General features: G+C 33.2%; 1 long non-coding RNA gene across 2 annotated transcripts in view; it reads left to right on the plus strand.

Moving 5' to 3' along the window:
- Positions 1 to 4,131: 4,131 nt before the first annotated feature.
- LOC141486556 (uncharacterized) overlaps positions 4,132 to 27,534 on the plus strand; it is a 368,992-nt gene continuing 345,589 nt past the window's right edge. The window contains exon 1 of one of the 2 annotated variants that reach the window (XR_012467920.1): positions 4,132 to 4,650. This is a non-coding gene — a long non-coding RNA (uncharacterized lncRNA). The remainder of the gene's footprint in view (positions 4,651 to 27,534) is intronic. The other variant, XR_012467919.1, reaches the window with a different exon arrangement.

Genomic DNA, 27,534 nt, shown 5'->3' on the forward strand with positions numbered 1-27,534 from the left:
AAACAATACCTTGACATCTTTCATTTTAAATGTGGTATTGTGCCTTGCAACATATCCTTTAACTTGTGCCCATATAAGTTCTATAGGATTTAATTCGCAATGATATGGCGGTAGGCGCAGCACAGTTACTTTATACTTTTCTGCTACATCTTCTACGGCATATTTCATGAAGCGAGATTTATGTTGTTTTACTATGGCTAGTAGTTCCTTCTTTACTGAATTCGTCTCAAACTGAATACCTTTATTTGACAGCCAGTTAATAATTTCTTGCTTTCTCCAAGCTGAAGTTGGTACCTTCTCTAAGCGCCTTGAATGGTAGCTTGCATTATCCATAACCACGACCGAATCAGCTGAAAGAAATTTTAACATTTCCCCGAAGTAGTCTTCGAAGACATCCGAATTCATGTCCTCATGATAATCTCCCGTCCGGCACGACTCAAAGCTTAACAAACCTTCTTTTAAAAATCCGTCTTCGCTTCCAATGTGAGCAATTATAAGCCTCTTCCCTTTTCCCGAAGGCACTTTAATACCCGTCGAAAGGCCTTCTATGAAAGCTTGGCGAGAACTTGTTATATTTTTATCTTGCCACATTTTTTTGACTATATAACCTTCGTTTATCCACGTCTCATCAAGATAAAAAATTTTCTTTTGCTCTCTGCGGTACTGCTTTATAGTTGTCAAATATTTTCGTCTCCAGCAAACAATTTCATCACTTTCCAGTAATAGTGCCTTTCGATTGTGCTTTTCCCAGGCAAAATTCATACTTTTTAAAGTTTTCCATAAAAGTTTTCTGGATATCAAAGGAATATCGTTATCTTGGCTTATCTCGATAAATATTTTTTCAAGAGTGGGTATTTCCTTTTTAAAATAAAACGAATGAACTTTTCTTCGAATGTCACATTTGGTGTCTTCATCTAAGATTTTTATTGGTCTTCCTGATTTTCTCTTGCATGGACTTACCTGGCCTGATATCTTTCTTTCTTGCAATAATTTAAAAATCGTGGACTGTCCAATTCCAGTCATTCGGGCACATCGCTCAACACTTTCTTGCACAGACAAACTAGGGTGATCGTGTTTTATGCAATCATATACATTTAAAATTATAACTTTTTCGCAAACAGATAGCGGAGAATTTTTTACACTTCTTTTCTTTGGAGTAAATGTCCCCATTTTATAACTTTTTCACTATTTCTATATCACAATATACGTTTAATTGGTGTAGTAACAATTACTATTATAACTCGAATGTTTAAGACACCATTACAATATATTTAAACCCTTTTTCTTAATTACCTGGGTTTAATAGGTATTGCATGATTGATGGGCAGGGTCAAAAAGGGATTATTATAATGACATGGCACCTCGGAACTAAGTGTTAACCCTTTTTTGAGAAATCATGCTCAAGTATATGAACCCAAATTGCATATTAAATAAGTTTACAAGAACCACTAAAATTAATCTTAATCTTTTTTTAAGAAATTTTACTTACTTAAATACATGTAGGTACTTAGTTTTAGACCAAATTACTTCCCAAAAATGGCCTTTTATTATTATCTATGTCTGTAATTTTTAATTTACTTTAATTATTAAGTTTAATAATCCTAAGATTTGCCTACGCCCATGGACGACAACGAAATTCAGACAAATTTTATGACACTTCATGATTTATTACTCTACACTCTTTTGAAATAGACTATAGTATTATTTTGATCACGAGTGTTTATATTGAAATTAATATATGAAATATATGAAAAAAATATATGAAATTTATCGGTACCTGATAAATATAAATAATTTGACTTACTCAGACAGAACTTCAGATAACCGACATCGATTATTAGTTTTTCTGACAGAAAAACAATATTTTGAGGAGTGATTGAGAGAATTCAAATACTATATACGTAATATAGTACGAGGTAGTGTCTGAGAATTCACAGTGAGACTCGATTCAAAATAAGTAACGTTGAATTAATGAGCGATATTAGAATTTTAAATGAGTAAGATAATTAGATGATGAAGTTATATTTCTTATTATCAAAGAAAGATGTGAAACTACCAAATGTACCTTTAATGAAATGAATGAAAACACTCTTGTCTTATTTTCACTAGTTATTTTATTTTTACGACCGGTTTCCGTTTTTATCCCATTATCGTCGACCAAAACCTCAAATGGGACAAATGCATAGTCACTAGTCACTATGTTCCACCTTGAATAAGCACTTCTTTGCGTCGATAAATTTAAAGAGCTGTTAAAATGGAGAAGGTCTCATGAGCGTTTACTATGCATTGGTATATTCTTCTATTAGTCATAATATTATAGTTTATGGTTCCGCTACTGGCAACAGCAGAGTCTTCATAGCACAGAAAAGAATCGTACGATTGGTATTCCACCTGGGTTTTCGAGAATCTTGCAGAGATGTTTTCAAAAAAAAGAGATTATTGACATTCACTTATATCTATTTGTATAAATTATTAATATTTGCCTACATTCATGAAAACCATTTTATTCAAAATGCGGATGTCCACCACCACCAAACCCGTCAAGAAACCAATTCAGATTGAAAATTGTTAACAACTCGACTAATAAAAAATCCCCAAAATATGTTGCCGCAAACTTTTTTACCATGACTTGAAGAATCAGCCAAACCTGTTCAGATTCAAAACAAAATTGAAATGTTATCTGTTATCTAGGGCATTTTATAGTATTTCAGAATTCATTTCGGACTGTCAATGAACAGTGTACTGTGTACTACCTACTTTCAGTGTTACTTGGTGTGAAAATGTTTTTGAAGTGTTTTATTGTTTTATTATTTCAACATTGTTCTGTTTTGACTTATCAATCCAATGTAAATTGGTGTATGATGAATAAATGTCAATCTATCTATCTATCTATCTATCAAGTATGAAAACTAACTGATAATAATATACATTTCATTAAAGTGATCATGAATTTCCATAAAATAAACAAGTCATCAATTATACAAATAAAATGTACCACCTATCAAGAATCTACTACGCCTCAACATATCTCTCAAAAAAAAAACGGATGATCATTCTATTGAACAGAGAATTTAATGATGAATATTCTTTTTATTTTTCACATAATGTCTTACTCATATTGGGAATTCATGAAATCGAATTTCTCTCTTTTGCTCACAAAACAAAAAGTTGAAATTTGTATCTTCAACAACGTCGCCACGGCATGAGCCGCCACGCCAGCAATCGGTTTCACATGCAGCTATAGATGTTTCACATCAGAATGGAATGAAAAACAATAATTCGAGAGAAGTGTTGGATGGAGCTGATAATACTGAATGAGACAATAATGAAATGAAAATTCAAATGAATAACCAAGAAAAATTATCTATACGAAATGATACAGACTCAATGATTCAATGAAATAAATGTGGAAAACTCAGTAGCACCGTTTAGGATACCACTACAAAAATAACACTCATTTTTCTCATAACATCAAGACTTCAGTCACTGCAATTAAAATAATTCATGAAGATATGTACTGGATAAGTAGAAGTTTCTTTTGAAATTGATATCATTTATAGGAACTTCACATATTATCGATAGAAACGCTACATAATCCATCGGTAGTGAGTATTCAAAGCAGATCCTGCCGCAGACGGAGGTTTCCTATATTTCAACTTTTTCTGTGATGAAACAAGTCTATATAACAATATTCGTCGTGGTATTGAGCAGATAAGTAGTTATTTTCTGGTAGGATCTCAGATCCGATATCATTTTTCGAAAACGGAAGTTCACAAAGAATAATTATCAAGCACACTTCTTTACGACGGAAAATTCGACAAAATTGGGGACTTCTTGTCTACCTTTTAAAAAATTTTTATCTAAATGGTGACAGATTGGAAAAATTTCTATTCGTATTACACTTAAATATATATGAATATCCAAAATTTTCGTTATAATTCTTCAAAAACATTTGTTCGACAGCTTTAGGTTTCTTTGCGTTTATAAATAAATCTCAAATCCTGGAAAAATATTGTTTTCTTTCAATTCAAATCAGAGAATCGTATGAGGTTACTGAACTGGTTCGGCATTGTAGAAATGAAATATTACATTTTTCACAATGCAAGACCATTCAGAGAAACAAGTTTTTTGCAATGAAATTTTGTATAATGCCTGTGTTATCTCAACCCTTCGAGCGCATAAATACATATCAAACACCTCCAAAGAATCATGACTGATGCACCCTCAAGTATCTTGACCAATGCCCCCTTGATACAGCAAGCAATACAGTGGCGGGAGCAATATTCTAGTTCTTGGCCAGCTGAAATCTTCGTAGTCTTCGTGCACTCGCGAGGTAACCGCGCTCTGGATGGCTTCAAATCAGGTGACCGATGCCCGTCAATTGTTTCGTCTCACTTTATAGCAGATGAATTATGTCGCGGCGTTCATGATAGTTTTCAATCAAAGTTGGTCCGCATTTTTCGTGATTTCAAGTTGACACTTGTTTGGTGAGGCGTATTCATTTCAGTTCGGTATTTTCTATAAATCGACTGTGATTTATAACATTATTTATCATATTGAGAAGAAATGAACGATTTATTGAAAATCTCTTTCAGTGGTTGTGACAAACTTCTAGCGAAACAGTCAACTGACATGCAAAATGAAATTGAGGTAAGTCCATTTCATTTATCATCAGTTTTTTATATGAATGATGCGAAAGTGTTCAAAAATATTGTGTTAGGGGTTCTCTTGATTTCAAATAGAAATCAATGAAGAAATAGATACATGCCCTGAAATAACTATAAAAATACATTATTTTATTAAATAGATTTTTCTCACTCAAAATTGTTGTGATCGCTTCCTGAGTAATAAAAGACATGTATAAACTCTAAAGGTCAATATTCCCGAGATTCACAAGGTTGAAATAATTGGATTGTCACACACATTATTTCATCATTTTTATGATAAATTCAGATAATTGTAGAATACATTTTTGAAATTATCAGCAATGAAAATAAAACTGTTCTAGCCGGCACACTAATTTTTGTTGAAAATCCGATCACCCTTCACAAATGTCCACCGAATATTGTAATTATTTTTTCATTTCAATGTTGAATCACTCATTTGACATAATTTCAAACGGAATATCCGGGTTTCACTCACGATGTATCGTTGAAGTCTTTTCAACTTTACGTGAACTGCACTTGTGAATTGCTACGTTATTTTGGAATTTTATTTTTGGTAAGAAAGAATGGAAACTTTCAAACTTTCTGAAATAAATATATACATATATTTAGTTAGTATATATAAGGCATTTTTATTTCTTTTGTTGTAATATCAAAACATCAAACACTAATATTCCTAAGAATATAAATATAGGCTTTCACAGTCGAAATCATTATCAACGAGAACAAAGTACGGGCTAGTAGGCCGTAGTCGAATGGAACCTGAATTATAAAATGTTTTGTCTGTATACTGCTGCAGACATCATCAGTGGTGCGTTTACTGCGAGGAAGAATGTTATCTCCATTTTGAAGTCTTAGCAATGAAAGATATAACTTTCGTCCTCGCAATAAACGCAAATGCAATTGATGATGTCTGCCGCAGCAAATGACAAAACGTTTGATATTTCAGGTTCCATTTGACCACAGTCTACCAACCCAATTTTTTTTTTACTTTATTAGGCAATCAATTTCATAAATAACTATATATCGGAAAATTATCTTCAATGATTTTTTCAATCACAAAAATCACAAAAATTCGTTTATTTCTGAAAGTTATGATCACTTCGAATTATTTCCAAATGAAATAATACATATCATATTGATTGAATTTCACATTTATATTCGAATGCAAAATAAAAACTTGAGTCAGGCTAAGTTTCTATCAAGTTAAAGTTCAAAGTTCGCTGTCATAGTACTCAGATGATCTGTAATAGGCAGATTGACTCTTGAAATATAGATAGATTATCTGTAATTGCTTCCATATGCCTATTTTCAATCATTCATTTATTGAAAATTCAGCTGTCTTTCGAAAAACTTTTAGCTAACCAAATTAGCACAATCATGAGATGATGAAAATCATCTCCTGATGATGGTTAACAAAACGCGCGTTGATAAACAAGAAAAATTGTTTGTTTATTCGAATTGGTGTTTCAAAAATCTCTCCGTAAAAGATGTCTGATGTGAGTATATTACAATTCCACATTAGGAATATATGCCTGCAACTCAGACTAACTGAATATCAATGGAAGTTGAGATAATTAGAAATCAGGACAATGGCGATTCAAACTCAGAATTCAGTACCAATATTTTGTTGGCATTCAAATATACCAAATACTCAGTTAGCTGACAGACTGGAATCCAATGGGTTCTGACATTCATAAAAACAATATAACTCGATTGATTACCAAATTTAGCGTTATTTTTGTTATAATTAAATTTTCTTTTAGAAATATCGTTAAATCAATTGATGAGCTTTTCTGGACAAACGACATCATTTTATTCGTGTATCTACTGACTATCTGATTAGTTTGCTGCGTTCTATGAATATTTTTTTACCTAAATGTGAAATATACGTACTTTTTTGAATGATAATCATGAATTCGAAAACGAGGATTTTCCATAAAGATAAATTGCTTTCGTTTTCATCTATTATTTATAGATTTCTACATAACAAAAAACATGGTGAATATATTTTCAATCTTAGTTATCATTCTTCCTTGAATAAATTCAAATTCACAACCTTAGAATCCAAAAAAAATTGTTTTCTATTCTTTTTTCTATAAGCTATTACATAAAAAATAGCTGATCCACACTTGTTGTCAAACATTTATCTGAACTGCAGTACATACTACAATAATAGAAGGAAAGATATATTTGTTTTACCGAAACCTCGAACCAACCTAGGTTTGAGTTCCCCACTATACAATATGTGTTCTCTTGCAAATTGTTTGAGGAATATAGATTTCTTTGCCAAATGTAATGTAAAAACATTTTTGAAAAATTTTGAAGTTGAGATAGAAATTAATAATAATTGTAATTGAGAGTCAATTTAAGTGAAAAATGTCCATTTGTCACTTTCAACTAAATGTTTCTATGAATTTGATTCTGATTCAGGTGATTTGGAGTAATTTGAGTTTTAGTCATTGTATTGTATTGCGAATGGTTATTTAATCAGTTTTTGATACAGTTATCGATTATTGGAGCTGCTAGTTCTGTAGATTACTCCATAAATATAATAGAATAAAATGAATAAATAAATTTAGAATACGATGAGTTACTGACTGAATTGTGAATATTTTGAAAAATAAAACAGTTTGACGAAACCATGTGCTAATGACTAATCAATCTCTCATGTTCGAATGACTGAATTAGTGGAGCTTGAATAATTTTCACTAAGAATAATGTTTCCGATCTGAATATTTATCAAAATAAATACATAGAGTACATATGAACGATATACTACTATACATTCATGAAATAAGATTCGGCTCAAAATTCTAACTGATTCTGAATTGGGACATCAATCTCACTACCAATACAGAATTTCGTTGAAAATTTTTCACTATTGAAAACAATAATTTCTTTCACTTCTTACGGAAATGCTTCCATATCTTACGTAATAATTGGAGTGGAATTTTGTTAATTTCAGAATCGGTAGATACACCGGCGACGAGTCTAAATCTTGTCTAGGGTTGATCTGAGTGAAAAACACTGCTCGCCAGAGGTGATAAAATCTCCCAGAAGATACGAGGGTGTTTTCATGAGATGTGAGACGAATTGTTTTTTCCAGAACTGGAAATTTCCCAGTAAAAATTTGTATTGGTAGTAAAATTATTGTCCTTATCCCAAATCGGTTGAGATTTTGAACCTATATTGTCTCCTAATACTATTTCTCATAAAATTGATATTTTTTCAACTAACCCAGTTATTGCCGCACAGAAAACTAATATTCTGTTTGACAAATCTGTTTAAAATCTGTTTTTCCATTAACCAGCTGTCGCACCCCTTTGAACGACCACCCTCAGGAGTCGAAACTTGTGCGAGCTAAAAATTAACGAGGTCTTACCTTTCAACGTGTGATTGCTAACATATTGTGTCATATTTTTTGTATAAAAAGCGCCCGGCGCTTTTTTCACAATAATACCAGTGTTTTTCGTTCGTTATTGTTTTAAGCTTATTTGAAAAAAAAATCAACTTTTCAGTTCGATGTTATTTAAAAGCGTGTTTTTATTTTTTTGAACTATATTTATCAATGAAGTGTTTTGCACTGTTTGCATGCAAATTATTGTACTATAAAATGTTTCACCTCAAGCTATTATACAATAGCTTATGTATTCATCCCACCAGAAATGCTGGTCCAGCATATAACACCCAAGTATTTGATAGTTGAAGTCTTTTCTATTACTTCACATGTACATGGTTAATGTGAGTCGCATCTCGAACTTTTTATTTTTAGTTTTGTTCTTTGTGGCTGATCAGTGTTTTGCAGAAATCTGTTTAAAAAAAATCTGTTTAAAATCTGTTTTTCCATTGATCAGCTGTCGCCACCATACGAACGACAACTTTCAAAAGTTGAGAACTTGTGCGAGCAAAGGACCAACGAGGTCTTACCTTTTAACGTGTGATTCCTAACACAGAAAAAAACACAGAACAAATGTCTTACTAACTTTAAGTCAAAAACATTTAGAATACAAGTATCACACTAGTTATAAATTACAATTTAACTAAATCTAATACGACCCACCTTCAAAAGCCAAACCATGAAGTAAATAAATCAAAAAATTTTTTATAGCAGATTCTCGTTTCCCAAGTCCAGTTTCCAGTGGTTTTTATCAAACAATTTTATTGGTATATCACTTCACACGTGAACGAGAGAAACCAGGTACTTATACCAATAATTTTTAAAGTTCGAACTTTCCTCGAATAAAATATATGCACATGAGAGATCTGTCCAAATAAACAAGAAAGATAATAAATTTGAATATTTTCATGAAAATTTCCTGTCTTAGCAAGGTGATTCGTGTAAGAACTTCGTTTTCACAATAAAGTGCATTCCGTATTTCATTTACGGTCCGGTTAGTATAGAACATATTTTTAAGCCTCAATTGATGTTCTGAGAGTTTTTTTTATATTTTTTCATATCTTTCACAGGTTTATTAAATTGTTATATGTATTAATTCTTTTATTGTGTCTCTCCCAAAATGTATCCACACGTACGTCTATAGAATTTGCAACAAAAACTTTGAATACCAGAAAATAATGGAATGAAAACATAGGAATCGAAAAAAGTTTCCAAATTCAAAGATTCAAAGAAATATCCTAATTAATAAAGACAGGAAATTTCCTGAATAGTAGTCGTACATTGATGTAGGGTTGGAAGAAATAAACAAATGGATGGCAAGAATTTGTAAATGATGAAGAGAAAAGGAAGAAAGGAATTTTAGAGCAATATATTAGACAAACAAAAGAAGATGAAATGGAGGAGTATTCAGTAAAATAAGATACAGGGAAAATTTGCTGGGAAAAAATAATCTACCCATAGTAGTTGGCATTGCCTGGAATTAAAATAACAGAAAAACAAAAGTGCTTAACATATTAGCAGATAAAATAAAAGAATATGTATGAAACTTGAAAACATTTTGAGAAACACCAATTTAGATATGGATGGATATGGTTGAGTATGGTAAACGAATTAAGTTCAGCTGAAAAATATTTATGAAATAGTTGATGAATAAGAAATTAGATTCAGAACTAAAAGGAGAATATTTTACAATCAGATATTTACAATGAAAAAATCAGAATTGAAATAAACCTATTATTGTTTTCCAAATTCATTTGATTGTTTTTTCAAATAAGAAATTTTCGCCAAAGAAATTGAAGTTGAAAGGGGTGAATAATGAAAACATAAACGACAATGTATTGTTGACTCGAAGCTGACTCAAAGTGAGATAAAAATGAAGATAGCGAAAATGTAAAATAGAGGATCCTCCTCATAAATATATGTCAATAATAAATGATTTCAAAAAGATATGAGTACAAATATAAATAACATGATGAAATTAGATGATTACTTTTATAACATGAAAATGTAAATTGAGCGTGGAGGTCAACATATTGTCAGACATTATTTATGACAGTTTTATTTACTACAGTTTTGTCAGTGAGCTCTCACAAAACAACAGAGTAAAACTCTATGATAACGATGGAAAATTGAAGTAAGGATTTCATTCAATTATTGTATTTGTAGCAACCTGTAAGGATGCCTTGTTCAGGGATACGGGCAGAAAACCTGAGGAATCACCTGACCATGGTGGTCAGGTGGCCATGGTATGACCATGGTATTGTCATGGTTGTTAATGACCTCTAATGGTGGAACCACTTTCATAACGAAGCAAGAGATCATCGTAGGCCAGAAGGTGGATCTGGTCTTGAAAACAAAAGATGACCTATTTACTCGGAAATGGGAAAGTCCGGATGAAAGAACCTACAAATTCCAGATAATCCTATCAAAGACGTGTATCCCGAATATACTTGAATAGCATCACGATAGTCGCACTGGAGGGCATTTCGGAGTATAAATAGAACTCTAGCGAGAGTGCGTGAGAAGTTCTATTGGGTCAATTGCCGTCCATAAGTGGAAAAAAGGTGTAAACGCTGTGACTTATGCTCTTCGAAAAAGGGTCCCAAGACAAGGCAAAGAGGAAAGTTGAAGCAGTACCCCAGTGGGTGCTCTTTCGAAAGAATCGAAGTCGACATTCATGTGAATGACCTGAAGGAAAAACTGGAAATTGTACACAAATTTGCCAGATCCAAATTACAGTTTTCCAGCGACAGGATGAAGATAAGATTTGACAAAAAGTCTCTGCCAATGAGCTTCAAGGAGGGCGATGCAGTGTGTATGTGTCGGAAAAGTTAATGTCCCAAATTGCAGAGACCATAGTAAGAAACCCACCTGGTAACCAAAAAGATAAACGATCTGGTGTACAGAATCTAATTGTCACCAGAAGCAAACCCAAAGTTGTCCACATAGAGAGACTGAGTCCTTACATTGGTCGTGATATCCCCTCTTGGAATGTTGATCTGGCTAAACAACCTCAGGGAATGGGGTAGTGTTGTAAATCATGACGTAAAGAAAATAACACCTGTCGCCACTGGAAGTCATAAACTAATTGTGACGAAGCTAAGATCACGCGAATGTAGTTACGATGTTCGCTGCCCTTCTAGATGTAGCGATAATATTGCTAATATGAAATTCTCACTTCAATTTTCCATCATTATAGTTTCATTCTATTGTTCTGTGATATTTCACTACCAGCACTATAGTGACCAGAATATGAAATTTCTGTCGAGCTCTTCTTGTGAAAAATTACTCTGTCATGAATAATGTCTGACAACCTGTTGATCTTGACGCATTTCTATGTTATCAAAGTAATCACCTCATTTTGTCATGCTGTTTGTATTCGTGGTCTAATATTTTTGAAGAAATTAATTATTGATATATATATATATATATATATATATATATATATATATATATATATATATATATATATATATGTTACATTTTTGCTATCTTCATTTCAACCTCACTTTCGTTAGTAATTCCATGTTTTTTCTACACAATTCGTCCAATTGAATTGATAATTGTAAAGTCTTTTTACGAAGGATTTTATAATATGGACTTCAATAAGAAAATCAGTCCCTTTTAATATCTAAATTGGGCTACAAAACTATTTCTATTCGAAAATTTCTCATGACTGTAATTGAATACTGATCACCTGTGAACAAGTTCGTGAATTTCATGTCTTACATATATTCATCATTATTCAGTTAAAACATGTCTACCACAGAACATAAAACACACCCTTAGGATACAGTGTAATCATTATTCACTCCTGCTGATAGAATTTGAACCATGAATATACTCAACCGTCAACAACACATCATATTGAATATTATAATTTATAATTTACTGCCAATTGTTTCATTGCTTTAAGGCCTGAAATATCACAATATCAGACATTGCATGAAAAATTGATATGAATGTTCTTCCCAAAAGCTTATTGACTATTTATTGGAAATGGGTATTTTTGTTGTTCATTCTAACATGCTAATCATGAAATGCATTTCATTTATATTCATTCTTGACGAATTTTTGCGAAATAATCCACACCAAAAATCAAGCAATCATTCAGGGACAACACATTTCATAACAGAGTTAAAGATTTAAGCCGGAATTATATTATTATGTTGTGGTATGTTGTGATGCTCTCTGACGTGACGGCGAGTGTGCAGACTATTCTGTCGTGTCGCGGCGCGCTCTGACGTTATTTCGAGTCAATACTGTGGTGGCCTTTGGAGTAAACGCATACGAACATCTATTATGTTTTCCTCCGATTCGGATAGTGATATTGAAGAAAACCTTGCGTGTCTGCTAATGTAAAGTTTACTTTAAAATAAAAGAATTAAGATAAAATATAGGGTTCATCCAGTAAATAATCTGGAAGGTTAGGTTAGGTTAGGTCCAAAGTGAGTGGGTCTATTCGACTCTCCACCGCAACCCGCAAGGGTTTATTGTGGCTCACACCTATTCTCACTTGGCCAAATGAACCCAGCTTCTTAACGAAGCCGATAAGTTTATATGGTGAGTGGTCTTTCAGGTCAGATAGTAAGAGTACGGCTCTGCTTGATTCCCAGCGGGGCAGGCACAAAGTATATGCTCTGTTATTGAGGTAGTTGGATAGTCAAGTTGCAAGATTCCCTCCTTGATACCCATAAGAGGGTTTTTCACACGCCAGCTACACCTGACGATGCCTTAGATTCAGCCGTTCAGGGCTTTTTCGCCTCTGGTTTTGTTGAAACCTCATTTTAGCGCAAACGTTTGCTAAGCCTGCTCATGTGGGATTAGTTCCCCCACCTGAGACAGATTCTGCGTACGCCGCTGCTCTCGCTCCTGAACTGAGATTTCAGGGAAGTCAGTTGGAGTCGTAAACTTGACATCCATCTCCTCTGTAGACTCGCTCCTGAACTAAATTTACAGTGAGGTCCGTTGGGGTCGTAAACTCGACACCCATCTCCTCTGTAGACTCGCTCCTGAAGTAAATTTACAGACTCAGCGTCGGAAAGAATTTTTAAGTTTACTCTGTCCACGAAGGTCCCACGAGTAGCTAGGGAAAAAAGGTCAATCACGGCAGAGCCCCGTTGGAGTCGTACACTCGACATCCATCTCCTCTGCAGACTCGCTCCTGAACTAAATTTACAACGAGGTCCGTTGGAGTCGTAACCTCGACATCCATCTCCTCGGGAGACTCGCTCCTGAATTAAATTTACAGGGAAGTCAGATAGAGTCGTAAACTCGACATCCATCTCCTCTGTAGACTCGCTCCTGAACTAAATTCACAGAGAGGTAAGTTGGAGTCGAAACTCGACATTTACCAAAAATTACAGAATGACCTCCCATCACTACTCCAGATTATCTACGAACTCTACGATTATTTTGACTTCTTTATATATCGAAACGTGTGTAGAGTTCGTTACTGATCATACTAGTATAATGAAACACCAAAATGAAATTCAGGTACAATTGAACAAATCACCATATTAAAAACAATATATTCTATACAGGTTGTTTCCTAACTACGGTACGAAACTTCAGAGGATGATTCATTAGGTCGTTTCAAAAATGGTTTTCATGAACATGCTTCGGAGCTGCAGGGCGTTGGAATTTGAAAAAACGGTATTTATAGAGTATCATAAATATCCTTTCACGGATTTGGTTGAAATTTGCTACAGTCACTTGAATTGATAGGGCGCTCAATTATCCCTATCTAGATTGAAATTATTTGGTCCAGTGGAGTCTTAGTGGATTTTACGTGCTCGAATTCAAAAGACCAGCTCGCAGTGCTGACATGAATCCTCTGGACTTCTGTTTATGGAGTCATCTGAAGGCTCTTATTTATAAAACTCCTCTACTAGTTGTGACTGACTTAAGGAATCGAATAATTGAAAATTGCAATATCATAAAGATTACTCCAGGTATTTCTGAACGTGTCAGACAATCAATAAAAAATCGATTGCAGTCGTGTATTCCATCAGAAGGTTGACATTGTGCTCATTTACTCTAAGGTCGAAATTGTTCGTTACTCACTTTTGGTTTTTACTTCATGTTGTCCTTGAATTCTTTTTAGAAGTGATTTTTTTGTAGAAAACGAAGCTTGATATGAAGAAAATTCAAGCCAAAAAAAATTTGTATTTTTAGTTGCCTAATCTAAAAAAATAAAAGACTTTGGTGGCCTTTTTTTCATTTACCTATTCATGTTCAAGTGAATTTCATTTCTTTAAAGGTCATCGTTACTAGTTATAAGCTGATGCGTCACTGTGACAAAAAAATGTGAGCCAATATATTATGCTTCTGGTGCTACACCAAAAACATAACTTTTCCTGCTAACTGTTGTGCTTTCTGGCGCTTTGGACGAGGTTTACCAGTTGCTCTCCACTCAGATGACAATCGTTTCGATTCCGGAGTGAAGTGATATATGTTGCATCCATTGTTACATATCGATGCATGAATTTTGGTTTGTTATGTTTGAACATGGCCAAATCAGCAAGACGTTCTTTTTTTGGTCAACAGTGAGCTCGCGTGGTACCCACTTTGAAAGAAACTTTCACATAGTCGAATGTTCATGTAATATAAAGCCCACACGTTCTTTTGATATCTGTACAATGTCAGCTAACTTACGTAACTGCACTTTTTGATTTTTCAAAACGATTTTGTGGATTTTTTATTTTTTTTCGAGTTACTGCATCATTTGGACGTCAACTGCATTCTGCATCATCATAACACTTTTCAAGCCATTGCTTCGTTTGAACGATTTTTTTTTTCCATCAAGAAGCAGTGTAAAATTAATACACGAAAGTTTGATCCATTGTTTTGAAAATAACAGAAAGTAGGGTCACTTTCGACAAAATAACTCAAAAACGTATGAGAAGAATATCATGAAATGTTAACAGCTTTCTTTTGAAGGTTAATGCTAACTAAACTGTTAGGCCCGAAGCTTCTCAGTCCGGGAAGTATATCATCAAACTCAACGATAATTTATTGAATCCAAATTCAGATCTCATATTTTCTGTTCTGTTCCAGTCTTCAAAAATGATTTCAAAATGGCAATCGAATCGTGAATCCGTAAATTTATTTTTGAAGAGATCAAAATAAAATTTTAATCACATCAACCACATTCATTCATGACTTTACAGAATTTAAATTATAATAAAAGCTTGTCTTGATAATCTGTTATTGAAATTTTGTAATTAGGTAGGCACCTACTAAACTTGTAAGCAATTTATAATGTTTGTAATTGGATGAAACTGCCGTGAATGCCTAAAATATGTATCTTTAACCTTGAATAACTTTTTTGCACACATAGAATTTATCGGGTTTGAAATTTATTGTAGTGCCTAATTGATCTGTCAGAATGTTTCTTAATTTAAATTTCATCTGACTGAATATGTAAAGATTTCTTCTAGGCATCGCGACAAGCTTTTATAATGATTTCAATTCTGTAAAGTCATAAATGAATGTGGTTGATGTGATTTGAAATTCTATTTTGATCTTTTTAGGGCACTTGAATGAAAGCTTGTTTTGAAAGTTTTCTATCATTATTTTATTTTATATTTTTCAGTTTCAATCGATAGTTATCGATCAATACGAAAGTTCATCTATAAAACGGAGAGTCCTTCAACAGAAAAACTTAAGGAACCAATGCTAATAACATTCATCTGACCAAATTACACAAATCATGGTATGCCTCTTGTGCCTGTTACTAAGAGGGTGGTAGATAATAATTTTTTTCACAATGCAAATAAATATGGGTTCTTACAACCTACTGCACCATTTATTGTCTTCTTTTTAGGGTCGGGACGTAGGTATTTAAAGGTAGAAGCTTGATTTAATTATTTTTTCAATATATTTTTTTCATTGAAGCCAACCCTGGATGTGGCATCTATTTCATGTTGGGCCTACCAACTGCCTGTCATGAACGAATGCGTATAAAAAATTTCGTGTCACTGCTATTTACCGCTGAGGACATCTCTCGTACGGAGCCGATCCTGGCAGCAGCATCAGGTCACGTTTGATTAACATGCATTGTCATCGGTTCTGGACCAGCATACAAAATTTCAGGTCAATCAGATACCGGGAAGTGGGTCAAATTGAACTTGCAAGATTTATTAACATACATACAAGTCAAGTTAAATAAAAGCTTCCAAAAAGTGATTCCTTCACAATTGATTGAAATTTTCCTTACCAGAAAATGAACTATTGAATTGTCAGTCTAACACCAATCTGAGGAGAATAATCATTCTGTACTAGACGTATTTGGATTCTAGTTCTTTGAACATCATTTGGTCAAAAGTATAAAAGTTATTTCCCATAATATATGAATTGATCATGGAGAATAGTACAGGTGTAATTCAGTGAAAACATTATTATTTTGTGTATTTACTACTCGATTTTTGGGGTATAAACGCTTCGTGATATGAAACTGAATAGAAACGGAGACAGAGATAACCATAACGCAATTTAATTTGATCCCCAACCTTTGTTGGATAGTGTTATGATTATCAGTTATTCAAGTTAAATCCAATTTTGAAAATTATAGTTCTTGTGAAGGTAACTGAGATGATAATATAAATGAAGTAGATTGGCAATTCAAAAGAAGGGTTGTGTTACTCGATAATAAATATTGACGTGAAGTCTGTTTTATAATAAATGGTTCGAATATTGGTTAAACTATACCGGATAACCAGGAAATAACTTTCAATATGCATTTTCTAGTATATTCCCATTGGTGACAAACAAATTTGACATACATAAAGACATACGTGTAGTTGAAAATTCACTTCAGAAATATTGAAACTCTTTCAAGAGATGATAGTGCGTTAGTGATAGTGTTAGTCTAAGATCCACCTGCGAGATTACGACGTTCATCGAGTATATGAACAAAATTTTTTCATGAAATTATGAATAACTGAATAAACTTTTGCTAGGTTGTCTATCAAAATTTGGCCGCACGTATCTTTTATTGAAATGATATTGAATTTCGTGAAAACAACTCGAGCCACTTTATATTGAAGTACATTCCCACATAGCAATAGATATTCCAGGTATATTTCATGAATATACATTTAAGGATATTGTATTATGCTATGAATATGCCATGGATATATATATCTTCTGGAGAATATTCCCTGGAAGTGCTCCTGGCGAACCTTTGATATATTTTAAGAATATTCCTTGGGAATATTCTTGGAATATCTTATAATATTCTTAGAATATCTAAGGTATATTCTATTAAGAATATTCCAGAAATAGAACCCGAGGAATATTCATAAAATATTCAGGATATTCTTAGTTTATTGTAGGAATTTACAATAGAGAAACACCATAAAATATTCTTTAAATATATTTTATGAATATTCTAGGAATATTTGGAATATTCCAAGAATGTGACGAGTAACCGCTATTAGGCATGTATATATTGCATTTTGATACAAGATTCACACAAGTAATAAAACACATAATATTCATAAACTAATATATTTTAAAAACAATATACACTGAAATATTTGGCGTTTCAACCAATATTAAAATTAAAAAATCTAATTCAAAATATTTATTCACTGAATAAATACAATTTTCTGATGTACACACGTTTTTTTCTAATAATATTTAAAGTTTTTTTCTTTATTTTTCAAATAACGGAACTATCGTGTTCGTCATACCGTTCATCAATTTGATTACTTTGAAAGGGTCAGTGACGGCTCGTGCATTGGAGAACAGGGGAGGCTAAAGTCATAATATAGACTATATACCCACAAAAAAGCCTGCCGGAGGCGCGAAATTTTGTATGCCCCATCATAGGTTTGCGCAATTAACTTTTGTCTAAAATTATAGGTGTCACACGAACGAATTGGAGAATTAAACAAATCAGCTGTGCGCCCAGATGAAACATCATGAAAACCCATAAAACGTTCTACCACATTACCATCTTTGACATATCTAAAAACGATTGAAAGTTGTGATGTACAGGTAATATCGGTAGTTCCATCAATTTCCATGCAAAAAAAGAAACACTTTCAATCTCCTTGCTTATATTTTCTTTATTAATATATTCCACACTGTCTATAGTAAGCTCATTCTGGATGGTTTTTGAGGTGCCCGAGAAAACGCTACCATTTAAAAAAGTGCCAAACTGTGAATCATATTTGCCCCATAACACAAGGTTACTTTCTTAAAACGAAGTGTCCTATTTTAGACCACATTTGGTATTCGGTTTGTACGGAAAATAAAACACGGGGCCAACAAAAAACTTTTCCTCGTTTAATGGAGCCGGTTAACGAATCGCATTTATCGTACCAACTAATATCAAATCCTCGATTTTGTCGATTATCTGACGATTTAATTGAAATTAAATTTGGTTGGGGCCTCCCCAGAGTTTTAATAATGTAAAATTTATTATCATAAGGTAAAGACTTAAAATTATTTGTCAGCAACCAATCGACTATATCGTCAGATTTTTTAATTTCGTCCAACTTATCCATAATGAATGAAAAAAAAAACTTACCGAGAAGTGAAAACCTGAAAACACCTTAAAACACCTTGAAATTGAAAGAAAACACTTTTAAAACACATTAAAAATATTACCAAAAAGCACTGCTAAATACAATATAATACACAAATACACAATATACACAAATAACAAATATTATCAAGAAACACTAAATCGATTTACCGAAATATTTTTCAGTGCCGTTCCGTCACGACATCCCGTCCGAATAATTAAATAAAGAACAAACACAGTCGTACACTAACGGAGACCAACTGGAGGCTAGCCTCCTCTGACGCTATAATTTCTGCAACTGAAATTAAAAATCGGGACGTATGTCGCTAGTTGGATCGGTCTCGTGGAGCCTGTGTTTTTTAAAGCGGTCGGAGGCTTGGCTCCCTTGAAACGTATGTCATTTATTATTTCGGGTTGATGATTTATTCGTTATTCGTTCATGGGCGGTGCGTTTGAGTTTTGTTGATGCGTATACAGTGTGGTACATACTACGTAATGAGTGATAGTGTTTTTTCGGGCATATTATGTATTTATATTGAAAATTAATGGTATAGTAATGATACCCAAGCATTTACAGAAAAAATTATTCAAAATTATTTGTCAATATCTTTTTATTTATTGCGATGAATAGCATCAGCTAAGCCTCCCTTGCCTTCCCTGACGAGCCGCCGCTGGAAAGGGTTATATTTTTAGGAGTGACTAATTTTTGAATATTTGGCTTCCTACTACTCCATCTTGATACAGAGAATGTGAAAATCTTCCAAAGAAAAGAAGGAATTAATAAATTTTAAAAGAATAAACTATATAAATAGATGTGTAGATCATGCAAAGAAGTAACTTTCAGACACAAATCTGGAAGAAAAATCCTTCATGAAACAGCTACTTTCAAATAAACATTGAATGACATGAAAGACAAATTCTTTCGAAACAAAAACTTTTATATGAACACTGAATTATACAGAAAACACTTTTTTCTACTCAGTTTGTATACCAAGCATTTTGTGTGTTCGACGATTTTCTGATATCGAAAAAAATTGATGAAGAATTTGCATTTATTTAAGTGCTCAAAAACATTTGGAGTGTTGACAGTGGCATACGATGATTGTACTCTGAGTTAGAAAAATGTTCACAAATGACAGAAGCTTTTCACATCAACAACCGATGAAAATGTAGGGAAAGTGAAGAGAATTGTCGGCATGTCCGTTGGCTCAAGCCATGCAATTTTTTCGGAAGTTTTGGGCATGAAGCGTGTGGCAGCGAAGTTCGTTCCAAAGTTGCTGAGTTTTGACAGAAAAAACGTCGCATGAGCATCGTTCACAAATTGTTGAATGACGTCAACGTCGATTCAGCTTTGCTCAAAGAAGTTATAACTGGTGACGAATCATGGGTATATGGTTATGACATCAAAACCAAAGTCCAATCGTCCCAATGGGAGAGTCATGAAAGCCAAGACCAAAAAACGCACCCCAAGTTCGATTAAATGTCAAGGTTTTGCTCAGTGTTTTCTTCAATTACCGTGTCGTAATGCATCAGGAGTTATCGTCACATAGTCGTACAGTCAATAAGGGTGAATTATCTCAAAGTTATGTGCTGCTTGCGAGCAGCAATAAGAAGAAATCTTCCGGTATCAATGAAAATCCATTCATGACTTTGCATATTCTCAGTCGATATTGCTTGTTCGTAATTTTTTGGTCAGAAACAACACCATAATCATGCCTCAGCCACAGTATTCACCGGATTTGCCCCCCTGCGACTGTTTTTCGTTCCCAAGATTGAAGAGTCCCATGGAGGGATGGCGTTGTATGACGATTGAGGAGATAAATACCAAATCGCTCTACGAAGTCAAAGGCATACTAAAAAGTGCATATCAGATCTGCTTGGAGGATTGGAGAAACCCTGACATAAGAAATTGATGAATAAATAAATATTTTTTGAGAAAAATGAAAATTCGCCTTATTTTTCAACAGAGAGCGTATCTTGAACAATAAACGATATCCGAAACGCACAGACAGAATACTTGAAATCTGAATTAGAGACGATAAAAATTTCACAATCGTGCAATTGCACAACATTTCGCAAATGACACCTGTGAAGTATTGTCTAAAGCTAAAGATTTATAGTCGGTCAACCACAATGTAAAAAGCGTTGGATGGAGGTTGCCAGAGCCATCTATACTGTTTTCACTAGAAATTCTGAAATTGTATCCCGTAATGTGGCGCCATCATCGGAAGGAAAGCAAAAATGTCATTGATGAAAGTGCAAAAAAAAATTATGAATGGAATAATGTTGACCTGAATCAAAGTCAAGATATAGTTTGCATTCAGATGTTTAAAATATCAGATTTACTGAAATAATAACCAAGTATAGAATTGAGGTATATCGTTTCGAGGCAATTCCACTTATCCAATTTTCTTGAAATTTGGCAGGGATACATAATTCGACTGACAATGCATTAACGACATTTACAAAAAACAGAGGTTGAGTTTGGTGAATTGAAAGATTTTTATCAACATTCATGATAGATGAAGAGTTTTGTAATTTAATTTCGATTCTAATAAAAATTGGTATTTTGAAGTCCAAGACTAGATTCAAGATAGCGGATGAGCTAGGTGATTTATGGTCTGATTCTATTCAAAATTGGTATACAGGTGCTTTTTGGGCTATGATTTTTATTACGTTTTTATTGACTCGCTTTCTTGTCTATTTGTTCTGTACAAATCCTGTGAAATGAAATTCGTTCAACTTTTTGTTGAAATTTGGCAGATGTTCATAATTTCCGTGACAATGCACTAAGAAATTTTTGTTACAGAAAAAAAACAAAATGGACGTGATATATGATTATGATCTGATTTCATCAAAAATTGGTTTGTGGAGTCAGATATTATGAATTAATAGTCAAGATTACTAAAATCAAGATGGCGGCTCCAAGATGGCTACGAGTTTAGTGATTTTGATCCGATTCGATTGAAAACTGATATGTGGGGGTTTTAGGGATCCAGGATTTTGAATTTTTAGACAACTCTCAAATTAAAGATGGCGGACGAGTTTTGTGATTATGGTTAGATTCGATTCAAAATTGGTATGTGGGAAATGAAGATGTCGGAGATTGGGATCTTTTGTGAAAATAGAATCAAATAGGAATTCAATGACATTTTTGGTTGTTGCCAACACGAAGATCTCGGTCTACGACCGCGCCTGTTCAAAAGATGACTCACCAGAAAGTATTCCTAACATATTTATGATGCAGAATGGCATCTCACTATACACAAACCTCCATTATATTTTTGTCTATCAAAATATATTTCCCCTTTCAATCAGTCATCTCAATGAAAATGAGTCTTTATTTTCATACTTTTCCAATTTTTTTAATGATTTCTATTCCTGAATATTCAATATTCAATATGAATGCCCTCCAAAAGAAATATTCTCTGTTGAAATTGAAAGATTATTGCGGAATTAGAAATTTTTCATCATAGAGTTTTCATAATAAAAAAAAATGTTGTGAGGTCTGTGTGTGTGTCTGTGTCAAAACACAGGAAAGATGACAGAATCAATGAAACTATATGAAAATTATTCTGTTTATTTGTATTTATTAATAATAATAATATAATTCATATAAGATATTTATTCACCTTCAAAAAAGTTTTACAGAAAACATATGTTACAGTAGTTACACAGTTTTCTGTTTAGGTACGTCACAATATTGTAGAGTATTCTCGAAGTGAAAAATATATAAGAATAAAGAAAAAATTTTTAGTGTATCAAAAATTAGATATTTACATATATCAAACCAGTCACACGTATACATGTATATAAACAGTTTTAACCTTAGAGGCACACAGTTGGAAAACACAGAAACATTAATCACAAAATATGTAGTTCACACTCATGAATAGCAAGAATTAAGACCCATGAATTAAGAAAAATTTCATTTATATCGTACAGGGCTTTTCATGGTGAGCGTTAATTAGCTGTTTCTGACGAACTATTCAACGGATCAACCTGAAAATTCCACAGTATGCATAAGTCAATATGACCTACACGCCTAAAATATTTTAGACAAAGCGGCGTTGTCGCTTCTACTATAAAGTAGCGGCTTCTTTGATTTTTCGAATGGAACACCCCGTATATAATATCATATTATGATTCATTATCACTTTGTCAACAAATTCATATACTATTTTCCTATACCTATCTATCACCGTTTAGAAGATATAAATTAATTTCGATATATTTTTTTACCAGTCAGGAACTTTTATAAATGCTGATAATCTTGAACTCTTTTGCACTAAAACGATCAAATTTGATATGGAGTAGGATGATACTATGAGGATCTTCACTCAGAGTCATATTTTCGTTTGCCTCATACAGGGTCTTCAAAAAATGCAGAAACTTTGATCTCATGAAAAAATGAGTGGAACTCAATTCTTTCAAATGGAACACCCGGTATATTTCAACATTTATCAGCTCTACATCCAATTTTAGATCAACTTTGTTCAGATAATACTATTTCTATTTTGAACCGTTTTCGACATAAACTGTTTCAAACGGAAATTGACATGGTTTCCTTGTTCATCACTCATTTTTGTAAAACAGATTTCGTTTGATGTTTCTCAATCAGTCACAGATAATACAATAAAAAGATAGTTATTAAAATACTCCTCAACTATCGAATGAAACTTCTCTTCAAACAATAGTTTTGTTAACGCTGAAACACGAACTGACAATAATAAACCCATAAATTAATGAGTTAATTTAATCGTCAGTGTATTTCAGAATATATTCAAACACATCTCCACCTCTACAAAAACAAACATGTAATATCTTCAAAAGATTGTCATGTGTAGCGCTTCTGATCAAGTCTGGAGTCAAACTATTGAAAGCAGTTGTAACTCTCGATTTCATATCTTCCATTGTTGTTATTGGAGAAGAGTAAACCATATATTTGATGAAACCCCACACGAAATAATCTAATGGATTGCCATCTGGTGTTCTAGAAGGCCAACGAAAAGGTTCATTATTACCAATCCATCTATCTTCGAAGATTTCGGTTAAAGGTTTGTTTGAAGGTGATTGACAATGTTTCGTGATGAATTTCACTAGTTCGGACTTCTATTGTCTACTATATAAAATGATTTGAAATCCCTGAAACAAGTAAAAAAGAATAATTAACTGTTAATAATAATTAATTGTTATTTTCAACTATTCTTTTTTAATTATTCTTTTTTACTTGTTTCAGGGATTTCAAATCATTTTATATAGTAGACAATGGAAGTCCGAACTAGTGAAATTCATTTCGGTTAAAGCTTCGCTGACTGAATGAGAATTATGGGGTGGAGCACCATCCATTTGTTACCATACACGTTCTCTTCCTGGTCTATTATTTAAAATTATTTGAATTCTATTTCTCAGTAAATCTTCATATTTTGATGCATTCAAATCATCATCATAAATCTCGATATAAAAAATTGACTCATTCTTCATGGCACAAAATACATTGAATTGCCATCTTTCTTGAAAACCCCTTTGGCGGACAACATGGGGATTTTCTGGCGCCCAATAATGACGTGTGTATTGAAAACTTCATTTTTTGTGAACTTGGCCTCATCTGTCCATATGATATTGTCAAGGAAATGTTCATCCTCTTGAGTCTTGACAAGTAACCTTTCAAAGAATCCTACTCTACGAGGTAAATCAGTCTCTTTCAAATGTTGGACACAGTAGAACTTAGGAATGCCATTTATGCTTATTAAGAATTCGACAAATTGTCACGTAGGGTATACCTATCTCCCTTTCAGCCTTGTGCAGAGAAACATTTGGAAATGCATGAAAGTTTCCCAAAACTGTTATACCATTGTCATCATCATCCACTTTAGTCTTCTTACGAATGATTTTTGGACGGAAGGTTCCATTCAACCTACAGTTTTTTAGTAGTCGATTCATCACATTATTATTCGGCTTCGGAAGTTGTGGATATCTTTCATGAAATACTCGGCATGTTCTACTTGCAATTCTATTGCACTCACCATAAATTATTAATAAATTCAAGAAATCTTCATTACTGTAACCTAATCTTGACATTATTCTATTATAATTGATAGCTATCACAATCAGTCAAAACCACCAACGAAAGTCCAACGTTAAATAATTGGTTTATTCATTTTTCCAAAGCACACTATTGAAAAATATTAATGTGTACTGTTGTACGTTAGAGACCAATACCTCAATGTATACAAATTGTATAACTAAGGTAGGTACATACCAATTTCGAATTGACTGATCTGAGACCGTCAAAAAACTGGATCAAAAAAAATATTACTAAGTATGAAAAAAATGTTGAATATTCAAAATAAGTGATGAATTCAAAAAAACGAGCAAGAAGACCACGTCAGTTTCCGTTTGAAACAGTTTATCTCTAAAGCGCTTCAAAATAGAAATATTATTATCTGAACAAAGTTAATCTAAAATTGGGTGTAGAGCTCAAAAATGTTGAAATATACAAGGTATTCCATTTGAAAAAATTGAGTTCCACTCATTTTTTCATGAGATCAAAGTATCTACATTTTTTGAAGACCCTGTATGTGGCAAATGAAAATATGACTCATAGTATCACTCCACTCCATTTCAAGTTTGATCGTTTTAGTGCAAGAGAGTTCAAGATTATCAGCATTTATAAAAGTTCATGTTTGGTAAAAAAAATATCGAAATTAATTTATATCTTCTAAACGGTGATAGATAGGTATAGGGAAATAGTATATGAATTTGTTGACAAAGTGATAGTGAATCATAATATGATATTATATATGGGGTGTTCCATTTGAAAAGTCAAAGAAGCCGCTACTTTATAGTAGAAGCGACAACGCCGCTTCGTCTGAAATATTTTAAGCGTGTAGGTCATATTGATTTATGCATACTGTGAAATTTTCAGGTTGATCCGTTCAATAGTTTGTCAGAAACGGCTAATTAATTTTAATTTATTCATGAAAAGCCCTGTCTAGTAGATTCAGTAGAAATGATTTTTTCAGTTGGTATTTGATTACTATAACTAATTATGTTTTAAAGTACCAAGTTTGTCATTTTTTGTCCCTGCCCTTGTTTTTATTCCTTTTGAAATATCTTTACAGTATTTGAAAACTTGTGTGAGTAACAACAAATCAACAATATATTTTCAGTGTTCTTTACATTTTTCTTGTGCCTCGAACCATTCAGGAAGATACTTAGGAGGTTGTTTATTTGCTTTGTCTCCAATACCTATTGCTGATTAAGTTTTTGGCACAGTATTTTTTGATATACTGGTTATAACGCCGCATTCTCTTATGTGAATTGCCTCATAAAATTTGAGGGCGTTTTCAAACCACTCAAGTTTTGAATATTGTAATTTTTGTAAAAAGTCAGTAACTCATCATCTGCCAAATCTTCCTCGTTTTGTAAAATAAATCTACATTCACGACATTTAAATTGGTCTAAAAATTGTTTCACTGAGTAAACAGCAAGGATTCCACTGTTGCGGAAAAATCATCTATTGGATCTGCAGATGCATTTGATGTTTCTGATGCTTCACTTGAATTTGAAGACTCCTCCTCCTCCTCCTCGGTGGTCTCTAGAGAACTGTCCTCTACTGTATTAAAAATGTTTTCGTCCTCATCCAATGATTCTGGCAACCATATGTGTTGAAGAAATCGTGGGTCGAAATGTCTTTTTAAAGTTGAAGATGTCCATTTCAGTCGTTCCCCGGAAAGCAGTAGGGTTCGCAAAGGGATAGCAGCAGGTAGGACAGGGTGTGCATAGCGAACTGTGCTTTCCTCTGGAAGCATTTCACGAGATTCAAGTAAGTGCTATGTATGTGGTCGATTAAACCATAAAAGTTCTGAGTGTAGGATCCGGAATAACAGTTGTTATAAATGCGGGAAAAAGGGGCATTCGGCACCAATGTGCAATCGTTCTAATGTTAGCCAAAATTTCATAAAAGACATATAATCCGAACAAACTATCGAGTTTATGTTTAATTTAGAAAATATCGAAATTGATAATAAAGGAAATGTACAACCCACCATGTTAAATTGATAATTGATAATAAACCATTCAGTTTTGTAGCCGACTCCGGCTTTGCGTATGCCGCAATTTCTGAAAGTTTATTTCAAAAATATTTTAGAAATAAGTTACTTCAGAAAAACGATTTGTTGTTAAGAGATTATGTTGGAATTTCGTTCAAGCCGTTAGCATTTGTAGAAGTTGAAGTATTTTACGAAGGTAAAGCTTACATGTTGAAAATATATATATTATTAAAAACGGAGGTCCACCATTAATAGAAAGAAATGGATTAAAAATGTTAAACTAAGGAATAAATAAAGTAAATAACATCGAAAATAATCTGAACAATATAAGTTTTACTGTCAATCCTGATAATTTACTAATGAAGTATAGTGCCGTATTCGAAAATAATTTCGGCACTTTTAACAAATTTAAAGTTTCTTTGAAATCAAAACCAGGGGCTGTTCCAAAATTTTATAAGGCGCGCCCTGTTCCATTCAGCTAGAAACCTAAAATAGAAAATGAATTAAAATGATGAGTTGATAATGATATTTTAATGCCTGTCGAATTTTCGGAATGGGCAACACCCATCGTTCCGATATTGAAACAAAACGGTGGAGTTAGACTCTGTGGCGATTTTAAAATAACCCTCAATCCTCAACTGGAGGTACAAAGATACCCTCTTCCGAAAATAGACTATTCAAAAATAGATCTTTCTGAAGCCTACCAATAAGTGTTATTGTCAGACGATAGTCAAAAGTTGGTTACAATATCCACCCACAAGGGGTTATTTTCTTTCAAACGCTTACCGTATGGAATACATTGTGCTCCATTTATTTTTTTAAATTCAATGGATAGTTATTTCACAATTCCCGGGGTAGTGTGTTTCTTAGATGATCTTC

Source organism: Leptinotarsa decemlineata, unplaced genomic scaffold, assembly GCF_025532065.1.
Source record: "Leptinotarsa decemlineata unplaced genomic scaffold, Ldec_3_MD MMD2_tig00026358_RagTag_RagTag, whole genome shotgun sequence".
NCBI lineage: Eukaryota > Metazoa > Arthropoda > Insecta > Coleoptera > Chrysomelidae > Leptinotarsa > Leptinotarsa decemlineata.